The following is a 12,117-nucleotide window of genomic DNA, read 5'->3' on the forward strand; positions in this document are numbered from 1 at the left end:
TAGTGAGAACGAGATAAGGAAATATTCTTACGTTTCTACAGTACCGACGGTTCTGCGTCGATGTTTGCCCTCTCTTTTCGCGTGACAAGTGAAGCTGCATGCTCGCTTGAAAAATTTATTACGGAAAGCGATAAAATGATCTTAAAGTGCCGACATACTTCGTGCATTTTATATTTGCTGTCTCTTTGTCTGTTAATCTCGGACGTAAATAGTGCAAATAAGCGTATTACGTTTGCAGATAATAGTTTCGCTCTTCTTTTTTTTCGTCGTGTCGAGGAGCACAGGTAGCCAAAGAATTGAAGTTCGCTCGAAAACATGAGATATTCCAGGAGTGTATACCGATAGTGCCAATCGTTCGCTGAGATTACGTGACGTAAAGTTGATGATGCGTTCGTTCATTTTTATGCACAGTGCGCTGCTCACGAATGTATTATGATTGCTCCCGAACTATTCGAGATTGTTCTTCTCGTGACTGAATTAAGATATTTCTTATTATTCGTTATAATTACACGCTGTGTTCAGTCTTTGCTCTAGATGCCTGGCTTTAAAATCTGGACACAGTTCAATTTCTAACATTTGTTGCTACAATTATGAATATTGAATTTGATTCGTGACGTGTATTTCTTTTCCTTTTTTTTCTCTCTTTTGGGATACAATTTCTGACATTCATTGGTAAGAAGATATGAATATTGAATTTGATTCATGACGTGTATTTTTTTTTTTTTCCTTATTTCTCCTCTTTGAGATACAATTTTTGACATTTGTTGGTAGGAAGATATGAATATGCAACGTGATTTATGATGCGTACGTTATTTTATTTTATTTATTTTATTTATTTTTGAGGGAAAGAAAGGAAATAAGATAAAGTCCAGGGTAAAAAGATTTATTATGTGTGTTAATTTGTAATAACAGTACATTAAGGTTAATTATATTGCATACCTTTCCGGTCTATTTGAATCATAATTTGTGTATCAATTGTTTGCGTTACGTTAATTATTTTTAACATTTTTTTTTTTTTTCGGTAAGTCCATATTATCTTCAAAATTCTATTTCGGTAAATCCGTAATTATTTTCAAAATTTTCTTTTTTGCTAGGTCCATTATTCTTTTTAAATGTTTCCGTAGGGTCTTAATCATCTTTAAACAATTTTTTCAGTAGATTCAGAATTATTTTCAAAAACTTTTTTTCGATAGTTTAGGAATTATTTAAAAAATTTTTTTTTAGTAGATTTGCAATTATTTTTCTTATATACTTCGGACTTAAATCAAAGAAATTGGAAGAAAATAAAAATGTCTACTTCTCTAATCTTTGACAAAAGTAAAAAACAAACTTGTTAGAAAACTTTTGTTCAATTACACTGAACATAAGATCACAAAGAATTAATAAAAGTTCCACGCTGTAGATGAGGATAGTTATCGAATAAGCATAATTGAAAAATTGAATCATTCTCCTCAATAGCGACATCATTATTGATGTATAACCTGTGTTATGAACATCAACTCGTTACATAACCTTCAAAATACATTCTTGATCGAGAATATCATGTATACTAATTGTTTATGTCTTTATTAAATTATTACATCGATCACCATGAAGTCGATTATACTCGATTGCTAACAACAAAAAATTACGAATAAATTTGTTAAAGATTATTGATAATGGAAATTGCATCTTTTAAAATTTAACAATATTTCGTATAGTTAAATTGTATATCATTTAATTTCTATGCTTGTTTACTTTTGTAACTTACAGTTTGTATACTTCTGATGTTTGTATAATTAACGGATGTGATTTCAAATATACTCGTTGTAGTCGATAGAGTATATTTTATAAGTTGAAATATAATTTAGAAAATAAACAAAATTGAAATCGAGGATTATTTAATACAAACTTAGTTGTATGTAGTTTTTGATGTATGTATATGTACATTTAGTAATTAGTTATATCTAATAAAAAAAATTAAAAAAATTTTTATAGTTACACGTATTTTGAGGGTTTATCGAATAAAAAGAATAAACAAAAATTTTGGAGCATACCTTTTTTAAAGTTATATCCAATAAAAGAATTTCTTAATTTTGTACAAACATCGTATATGTAATTTTTTAATTTTTTAGATCATGTATATTTTAAAAAAATTTTTTAATTTCTTAAAGACTTCATATACATCATATTGCAAAACTATATAGGATAAACAAAATCAAATAATTTTTTAAGGGCATCATATTTATTTTAAACCCATATCGAATAGAGTAAATTTAAAAACTTTTTAAAAACGTTCGTATTTTAAAATTATATAAACTAATGAAAATTAAAAGTTTATTATTTAAAACTATATAAAATAGGAGAAATTAAAAAATATTTACACGCAACGTACTTATTTTCGGCCTATATCGAATAGAGAAAATTATAAATTTTTTTAAAAACATTTGTATTTTAAAATTATAGGAATTAATGAAAATTAAAAAAACTTTTCAAACAGATGATACGTAGTTCAAGGTATGTACGTTGAAGCTTTCTAACGAGAAAGAAATATTTGGAAATTCAATCAGCCTAATGCCTTTTCAATTTTGCCTAATTGATATTAGTATGTATTACACATTACTACCTACTAATTACAACCGCAACGGTGGCAGGTCCGATTGAAACCCAGCGGATATCGTTATTAGGTGATAATGTGAAAGAAAACGTCGGATTGACGTCACTCTGAATACTGTTTTGTATGAACAAAATATTTTCAATGAACGTCGACACACGTAATGCATCGCAGTTTCCACGATTACCCGCGAATCGGTCAAACTTGTTTTGGAGTCTATGGATAAAACTCCACGTTCAGTCTCCACGTAGTAATTGTAACGTAAACACACTAACCCACAATTATGATTGTCCCTGAGTAACAAGTTTTAAATTCCGGCTGGGATATCTAGTTCTCATTGATATTCATGTTTCATCTCTTACGATTTCGAATTCCATTGTTTCGTTCTATATCTCAATTATTGACAAAATAACACTTGTTTGAAAGTTACAACGTGAATTAAATTTCGTTACAGAAAGAAAATTTCGAAAACCTCTTTTATATTTCATATTGTATTTTTTTTACTAAAATAATATTCCACGAATATCGTGGAAGTTGTTATACTAGAGTCATATGTCACTGTGTGTCTATAATATTAATTTATTACTGGGCCCTACTTTAAATAATTACACTGAGATTTTAAGAATATTCTACGATTCGAGATTATCTAGTTGATACTGATTTTTATGCTCAATAATAGTGTCTGTAGCAATGACAACAGCAATTACCGTTGCTATTGTGACTGATAATATAATCGGTTATTGCATTCTGTATAGAGAAATACATACACATGCATGATACAATGTGTGAATGAAAAATCATCCACCAGTCTATTCGCAGAGCAATTTTGAGTATATATTATATTATATATATACTTTTAACGAATGAAAGTTATTATATATTACTAATATATATTAGTTAATAGACATTATATTAATATAACATATTAACAGTTATATTAGATAATATATATTACGATATTAAAATAATATATTATAATTGTAATTATAATATAAATAATTAGGGGTATAATATATTAATATTAAATATATTTTAGTTATTAGTTAATTACAAATTACAGTAATTAAAAAAATTAACGAAAGGGGCATATCATTAATAAAAGTTACGTATTTTTCCTGACGTATTCGGCGATACGAAGAATGACGTATCCTGACCATTTAAACATTTTACTACCTCAATTACACGCTACACGAGTAAAATTTGAATTTTTTAAATAATTCTTCCTACAGCATAAAAAGCACGGGGATACGTATAAGTATATAATTGAAGTCATAAAATTTCTTTTAAATGGTTAAAATACGTCAATCGGATGTTTGGATACGTCAAAGACAATTGATAAATTTAACGAGTGTGTAACTTTTATTTTTGTATATACCGTACACAATAAATACATACTTTTCTGTATATACTATATGTCAGACGTATATCACGTATGTATATACTTCTTCAAGCATACTATATATTACATACGTGCATATGCCTAATATACTTTCTTACACATACTATATGTATAATTTATTATTATACACTGTCATACACTTATTATTATACACTATCTTTATATTATATATATTTTCATTGTTACATACATTATATATTCTACATGCACTTCCTTGCATATACTATGTATCACACAACATGTATATATTGTATGTATTATTATTATATATCCTTTTCTACAAATATCGTATATTTTATATACCTTTCTTATATATTAAATAATTATATTATTTTATTATATATTAAATACCTTTTTTATATATATTATACATATATTTTCCTATACACACTAGGTATATTATATTCACTTATGGTCACACTATGATTGTTATTATTTAGTATATTATTTATTATATTATATTATTTTATTATATATTAAATACCTTTTTTATATATATTATAAATATATTTTCCTATATAGACTAGGTATATTATATTCACTTATGTTCACACTATGATTGTTATTATTTATTATTTTATCGGTAGTGTAATATATATTATATATTGCACATTGTTATGTCGTTAATATAATAGTTAACAGCAAAGATTGTGCAGCTGATATAATAGAGTAATAAAGCCAACGATATTGAGGTACCAATTGACGACCTTGTATAGCTATAGCTTTATTTTCCGCTATTGTTAACTTCCTGAAAGTAAGCTTGTTATAAAGTTATTCTCGTTGAATAAGAATTAGCGTAACTTCTTAGTGTGCGGTCGACGTTCTTGTATCTTTTTTCCGGTCTGTTGTACTAGCTGGATTTTAATGTTGCACGTTCACGTGTCATTGATCGCGTCGAAGGCTTTTTTGGCGGAAAGAAGAAATTGATTACGCTTCGTTCCGTGAATTGCAAATTAATCGTTTATCATAATTAGACGAATGCAACTTCTAGACAAAGATAAATATACTCGGTGTTCCGCGTACAAATCGACCAACTTCATTTACATATTTACAAGGTCAGGCCGAAGGAAAAAATGTTACATAAACTATGACTTAACCCTGCAACTCCTAACTGCAAGCTACTCAATACTCTGTTTCAGTATCATTCTGTTACACTCAAGTCTCGATAACTCGAATCTCGAAGAAACATCTAAGATCTTTGTAATATGATCTCCATATCTTTTTCTTATTCCAGAGGATATTACGCAAAATAGAACTTTCGAAAAATTTCATCATTTGTTTCTAACGAAAAAAATATTTTTCCAATAAAATAAATCATCTTTGAACATTCAGAAGTTAAAAAATATCTAGAAATATTTAAGATATCAAATCGATTAGATTAACGTATCAAATAGATATCACATATTTACAATAAAAATTTTAAAGTTTTAAAATACTCTATGCAGAATATTCCTTGCAAATTTGAAGTAAATCGAAATTATAGTTTTCGAGATTTTGTATCGGCCAGATAAAAAAATACAGTTTGGAAAAAATTTGAAAGATTAATTTCTTTTTTTTGCTGTTTATAAAGTGTACTTAAATTTTATCTTCAATCACTGATACAATATTCTATGCATTTCGAACTGTAAGGAAATGGAAAAAGAAAATAATTAGTTTTTTGTTCTCTGCCTTTGAGACAATATAAATCTTCAAAACGAAAACGGTTGAAATAAAGTAGCAAATAATTCGTCTCCGAAATATATACGATATATACGGTGCATTTGCTACAAGTACTGATCGTGGTGGCGCTAGTGAGTTCCGTGCAAAGTCGTCTTAAGGCTGTCATAAGTGAAACTTCTTATTTCTAAATTAACATTACTTTCGACTACTATTAGACATTGCTTATGCAATATTATTATGACTCACCAGTTATACATGTGTGTAATCGATGTATTGCAAATATTATGCATACCGTGGAATTGTATTCTAATTTTACTGATATAATCTTGAAAGTTTCTTCTCACTATATACGATTCTAACGTATCAAATATTCCAGTTTAACACGTATATATCACTTTTTTAAATACAGCACGTGCAAACGTTCAAATACTTTCATGATATTTTTCCTGACGTATTCGGCGATACGAAGAATGACGTATCCTGACCATTTAAACATTTTACTACCTCAATTACACGCTACACGAGTAAAATTTGAATTTTTTAAATAATTCTTCCTACAGCATAAAAAGCACGGGGATACGTATAAGTATATAATTGAAGTCATAAAATTTCTTTTAAATGGTTAAAATACGTCAATCGGATGTTTGGATACGTCAAAGACAATTGATAAATTTAACGAGTGTGTAACTTTTATTTTTGTATATACCGTACACAATAAATACATACTTTTCTGTATATACTATATGTCAGACGTATATCACGTATGTATATACTTCTTCAAGCATACTATATATTACATACGTGCATATGCCTAATATACTTTCTTACACATACTATATGTATAATTTATTATTATACACTGTCATACACTTATTATTATACACTATCTTTATATTATATATATTTTCATTGTTACATACATTATATATTCTACATGCACTTCCTTGCATATACTATGTATCACACAACATGTATATATTGTATGTATTATTATTATATATCCTTTTCTACAAATATCGTATATTTTATATACCTTTCTTATATATTAAATAATTATATTATTTTATTATATATTAAATACCTTTTTTATATATATTATACATATATTTTCCTATACACACTAGGTATATTATATTCACTTATGGTCACACTATGATTGTTATTATTTAGTATATTATTTATTATATTATATTATTTTATTATATATTAAATACCTTTTTTATATATATTATAAATATATTTTCCTATATAGACTAGGTATATTATATTCACTTATGTTCACACTATGATTGTTATTATTTATTATTTTATCGGTAGTGTAATATATATTATATATTGCACATTGTTATGTCGTTAATATAATAGTTAACAGCAAAGATTGTGCAGCTGATATAATAGAGTAATAAAGCCAACGATATTGAGGTACCAATTGACGACCTTGTATAGCTATAGCTTTATTTTCCGCTATTGTTAACTTCCTGAAAGTAAGCTTGTTATAAAGTTATTCTCGTTGAATAAGAATTAGCGTAACTTCTTAGTGTGCGGTCGACGTTCTTGTATCTTTTTTCCGGTCTGTTGTACTAGCTGGATTTTAATGTTGCACGTTCACGTGTCATTGATCGCGTCGAAGGCTTTTTTGGCGGAAAGAAGAAATTGATTACGCTTCGTTCCGTGAATTGCAAATTAATCGTTTATCATAATTAGACGAATGCAACTTCTAGACAAAGATAAATATACTCGGTGTTCCGCGTACAAATCGACCAACTTCATTTACATATTTACAAGGTCAGGCCGAAGGAAAAAATGTTACATAAACTATGACTTAACCCTGCAACTCCTAACTGCAAGCTACTCAATACTCTGTTTCAGTATCATTCTGTTACACTCAAGTCTCGATAACTCGAATCTCGAAGAAACATCTAAGATCTTTGTAATATGATCTCCATATCTTTTTCTTATTCCAGAGGATATTACGCAAAATAGAACTTTCGAAAAATTTCATCATTTGTTTCTAACGAAAAAAATATTTTTCCAATAAAATAAATCATCTTTGAACATTCAGAAGTTAAAAAATATCTAGAAATATTTAAGATATCAAATCGATTAGATTAACGTATCAAATAGATATCACATATTTACAATAAAAATTTTAAAGTTTTAAAATACTCTATGCAGAATATTCCTTGCAAATTTGAAGTAAATCGAAATTATAGTTTTCGAGATTTTGTATCGGCCAGATAAAAAAATACAGTTTGGAAAAAATTTGAAAGATTAATTTCTTTTTTTTGCTGTTTATAAAGTGTACTTAAATTTTATCTTCAATCACTGATACAATATTCTATGCATTTCGAACTGTAAGGAAATGGAAAAAGAAAATAATTAGTTTTTTGTTCTCTGCCTTTGAGACAATATAAATCTTCAAAACGAAAACGGTTGAAATAAAGTAGCAAATAATTCGTCTCCGAAATATATACGATATATACGGTGCATTTGCTACAAGTACTGATCGTGGTGGCGCTAGTGAGTTCCGTGCAAAGTCGTCTTAAGGCTGTCATAAGTGAAACTTCTTATTTCTAAATTAACATTACTTTCGACTACTATTAGACATTGCTTATGCAATATTATTATGACTCACCAGTTATACATGTGTGTAATCGATGTATTGCAAATATTATGCATACCGTGGAATTGTATTCTAATTTTACTGATATAATCTTGAAAGTTTCTTCTCACTATATACGATTCTAACGTATCAAATATTCCAGTTTAACACGTATATATCACTTTTTTAAATACAGCACGTGCAAACGTTCAAATACTTTCATGCATGAGTGCAGCATATAAACTTCGAATTGGAGAGGTATCGAATATAGAAATTCGACTTATAGAGGTACATTTCGATTTGTAGGATGAAAGGATGAAAGGATTGCATTTAAGTATGTGGTAAATAATTCGAGTTAAAGTAAGTTCTATTCCGATTTATGGAGGTTTTTAACCCTTTGGACTCGAAGATTTCTTCGTTGTGAAGATGCAATTCGAAGCTCTTCTTAGATCTTTATAAGCTCACTGATACTCTTTATGCTAAAATTAAAAAACGAAAATCGTGAATTTGCTTGTGAATAATTTTATTTCGATGTTCTTAATATAATTATCGTCATTCATTATTTAAGTTATAGCATTAAAACAAACGGTGACTAAGAGTCACTATAGTCACATAAGTCACTATAAACTATATACAGGATGAATCAATAAGAATGATTGACATGAAATAACTCGTTATCTATTGACTACATAAAAAAATGTCTAAAATATAATTTTTTATTTATTATTAATTTATTCGTTAATTTTTTTATCATTTACTAAACTTACTATGAAACGTAGCAAGTGGTTGCACTTCATATATATTTTTTATACTATCTTGTAGGAATTTCTTAAAATCGTGACATGCATAATTGTTCTTTATAACCACAGAATTTGACTCCATTTTCCAGGTACGAGTCGAAATTTCGATACATCTAATACCTGTACTAGAAGACTACTGTCTAGTCTTAATAAAGGTGAACTAATCGTCGCGACAGTATTTATGTTAATAATAAACATCATATATATATCAATAGTCATAAACATAATCGTGAGTTGATAATGGATAGCCAGTGATAATAAACATGAATGAACCTGTTAGCATTAAGAATGATCTACTATAAAATCGGTGAATGCTGGCAAGAAAGCACGCCTACTTGTGTGCACGAAGCATAAAGTAGCCATTTTGTACAGTAAATAGCTCTGCAATATTTATGCATCTCTTGTAGAGATAAAGGTAAAATATTGATCTGATCATGTTTCTATACTATTGGTATTATAACACGTAATAGCATATTTAGACGAGACCTTTACTGATCAATGGATAGGAATAGTGGATCTGTGGTCTCCCTGGCATGGTTCCTCTCATCACTTGACCTATCGCCTTTAGGTCACTTCTTCTTTTCTTTTTATAGAGCTGCATGAAATAGAGGGGGTATTTAAATAAAAAATGTGATACGTGTAAGCAAGTGACAGTAATCGTCAATTGAAGTGTTAACATTCGACATGATCTTGTTGACATTCGATAAACGTGATTGATTCAAACATGGTTACTCATATTGTGCATATTTTGTATATATCATACATGGATGCATGATGAAATTTTAAACATTATATGTACATTTTTTTTTTTCTTTTGAATGGTGGGGAGACTTTTTGTATCGTTACTTCTTTGTATCATACAAATTTTTTCTCGAAGTTTTGTTCTAATTTTATTATTTTCATATTACTTTCTAAAGTTACTTAAAAACTAGTCTAGTTTTGATTGATATAAATATTTCAGGAAGTGTTTCAAACGAAAAATAAAATAATAGATATCACATACCTATGCTACATTTTAAAATACTCTATGCAAAATATTCTTTCCAAATTTGATGTAAATCGAAATTATAGTTTTGGAGATTTTGTATTGGCCAGTTAAAAAAATATAGTTTCGAAATGTATTCGAAATTTAATGATTTTTCAGTGTGTGAACTAAATTATTTCAGCTATTTGATTTCGGTGAAAATAATTGGTTTCTTGTTTACTAATATCCATTTACTTATTTATTAATGCATATTTATTCACTTATCAATACTATTACTACATTTGTTATTATAGTTATTACTAAATATTTTGATTCTTCAGAAACAAATTTTCAATTAAGGAATAACTTTTATTTCCTAAAATATTCGGTTATTTTATTGTAATTGGTTAAACAAAAGGCAGAAAATTATTTGGAATACCAAGTAATAAAGAAATAATTATTTTAAAATTATTATTAGAAATAAATCTATTATATAAAATAAACAAATTACTATTAGAAATAAATTGTATGGAATAATATTCTAAACATGTTATAGAACTTTGTCAGTTTCGTTGTGGAACACCTTGTATCTATTCACTTCAATGACCGCGATAGGACTCACATTGACTAGTGGAAACAATAGTTGAACATTTATTACGAATGTTGTGAGAGTAAGGTGTGATCAGTAAATAGACAGTACAATAGGTTTTCTTCCTTGTCAGCAATATTTCAGATGTTACACCAGAGAATTTTTTCATTCCCTTTTTCAATGTCAACAATATTTTAGCCGTTCCTTACGAGAATTCTTTTCATTCCTTTTCTTTTACATCAACGATATTTTAGTTGCTATACCTAGATTTTTATACTAGCTGGAAATAAATTGTGAAGACATTCTAATATTTAGAACATATTTAAATAGTTAACCCTTTGCACTCGAGATGTGAGCTTCAGTCACCATTTCATAAAATTTGGAAGATCGATATTAATTAATATATCAAATTCAATATAATGTAACAGTGTGCGAGGTATCGAAATCAAATAATTCTACAATTCTATTATTATACAATTCTTTATTTACTGCTCAAAAAAGTATTGTCAGTTTTTTTACTAGAGAATCTTTGAATTTCTATCCTTTTCTAGTCAAAAAATCGTCGAATGCAAAGGGTTAATATACGATACAATGTATATTATAGTACAATTAGTAAACAAAGTATTTTAAGAACACGAATTTATTCGTTTTTTATTGTTACTAATGAGATGGCAAATATATTATCCATAAAATATATTTTTTAATGCAACAGAAAGTAGATAGAAAAATTTTAATGATATTTATTGATGATTTCATGTCTATTTTTAGATAATTATTTCAGTTAAGGAAGTGTTCTCATACTACTTATGGAAGAAGAGGTATATTGAAATTAAAAATAGAATGAGGGGATAACGTTGTTAGTGGTAGATGAAATATTAACAACAATAACAATTCTTTATTTAATTATAAAAATTATCAAACACAAATATTATGTTTAAATATAATTAATTTATCACAATCACATGCTCACACCTCTTCTCACTATTAAAACTCAATTGCAACTGACCTATGCCAAATCACTCTCGTTTGTTTCTTTCTTCTTTCATACATTACATTACATACACAATTCACATACACCTCAATCATCACACGCATACTCATTTATCACGATAACCTGAATCCATTAAATATTGCCATCCTATGTATACTTATTCCACTCATTCCTTTCTTACATACATTGCTTATCAACACATATATATTTAAAAATCTATGTAACCATTACCACAAACGTCTTATACAGCAATAAACAATAAGAGTTTTTTCAAATATGTCATACAAAGCCTATTTTGAATTTTAGTTTGTATATTTCATAAAATTACTTAATTATATATATGTATATATTTTTAAAAATATGGAAAAATTTAGAAATCATTGCTTTATTCATTAACTTAACGAAGTATTATAATATTTATAACATTACAATAGTACAGGTACACGAAGATTTAATATTAATATCAAAATATTTTCGTTTAGAATTTTGTGTAATTCATGTTCGTTATATCTGAAGAATT

General features: G+C 27.5%; 1 protein-coding gene across 8 annotated transcripts in view; it reads left to right on the forward strand.

The window, feature by feature from the left end:
* The window catches only part of LOC108550091 (uncharacterized), a 195,278-nt gene that overhangs the window by 66,430 nt on the left and 116,731 nt on the right, over positions 1-12,117 (forward strand). The window lies entirely within an intron of this gene.

This window comes from Eufriesea mexicana, unplaced genomic scaffold (assembly GCF_001483705.2).
Source record: "Eufriesea mexicana isolate 0111107269 unplaced genomic scaffold, ASM148370v2 scaffold2467, whole genome shotgun sequence".
Lineage (NCBI taxonomy): Eukaryota > Metazoa > Arthropoda > Insecta > Hymenoptera > Apidae > Eufriesea > Eufriesea mexicana.